Below are 1,052 nucleotides of genomic sequence, written 5' to 3'. Positions count from 1 at the left end.
GCTCTTGTTCTCTCCAAATATGAAATTAGCTTCTGTGGGAGAAAGCAAATTTAAAGCCATACCTTACTGCTTCTATAAAAACTGGGAGAATCAAGATCAGGGTCTGCTCAACCTGGAGTTTCAAAGGTAGAGACAGACGCTGGCAGGCGGGAGGCAGGGACCGCTCATTAGCTCATGTCTCCTGCCCAAAGCTCGTAAACTAGACTCCACCTTTATGACTATTCTCACATCATGGGATCTTGATTATTTTCTTACTGGAAATGAGTAACAATGACTCCTCAAGGTTACTAAAGAGGCTCTCAGGACTGAAGACTCATCTCTCAGTCTTTGCCCCCATCCTGCCCCATCGGAGTTTTTTGAAATAAGCGTCTGATTATTCCGAGAAGCCAGCATTTCTGGAAGCAGTGAAAGGCCAGCTTTATCAAGCTCCTGCCTGTAAATCAGAAAGGTCCAGGAGTAATCCTTGTGACTCCTTGCCTGAAGACAGAAGGCCTGAATGCTTTCATTCATGCGTTCATTCATTTCAGAAGCGGATTATTCAGCACCAACTACGTTATTGGTACTCTGCTGACCACTGGAGATGCAACCAAGAGAGAAGCATCGCCCCTGCCTCCAGGGAGCTCACGGCTGAGTCAAGGCGAAAGGCGTTTGAGAAGACTGTTGGCATCTGGTCTGGGGGCTGTAGGATAGGGCAGGTGCTTTTGAAACATGTAAGGAGGGGGAATTCCCTGGTGGTCCAGTGGTTAGGACTCTGCACTTTCACTGCAGAGGGCCCAGGTTCAATCCCTGGTCGAGGAGCTAAGATCCCACAAGCCCCGAGGCAAAGCCAAAAAAAACATGTAAGGAGGGCACCCAACCCAGCGTGGAGTGATCAGGGAAAACTTCCCAGAGAAAATGAAATTGAAGCCCAAATAAGGGATATGAGCTGATCTGGCAACCTATCACAACACAGGCGAAGGTGAGAGAGAACCCGGCGTGTTCCCAGAATTCTGTCAGTTTGGCCCATGGAGCGTGAGAGGGGGAGTGGTGAAAAGTGAGAACGGAGAGGTGAG

At 49.0% G+C, this 1,052-nt stretch overlaps 1 non-coding gene across 1 annotated transcript; it reads left to right on the top strand.

The window, feature by feature from the left end:
- Positions 1-725: 725 nt before the first annotated feature.
- Positions 726-798, top strand: TRNAE-UUC (transfer RNA glutamic acid (anticodon UUC)). Its single transcript has one exon. It is a non-coding gene; the product is annotated as a tRNA-Glu (tRNA).
- The last annotated feature ends 254 nt before the right edge of the window (positions 799-1,052 follow it).

The sequence above is a fragment of the Balaenoptera ricei genome, chromosome 17 (genome assembly GCF_028023285.1).
Source record: "Balaenoptera ricei isolate mBalRic1 chromosome 17, mBalRic1.hap2, whole genome shotgun sequence".
Lineage (NCBI taxonomy): Eukaryota > Metazoa > Chordata > Mammalia > Artiodactyla > Balaenopteridae > Balaenoptera > Balaenoptera ricei.
This window is presented reverse-complemented; position numbering and strand designations above follow the sequence as displayed.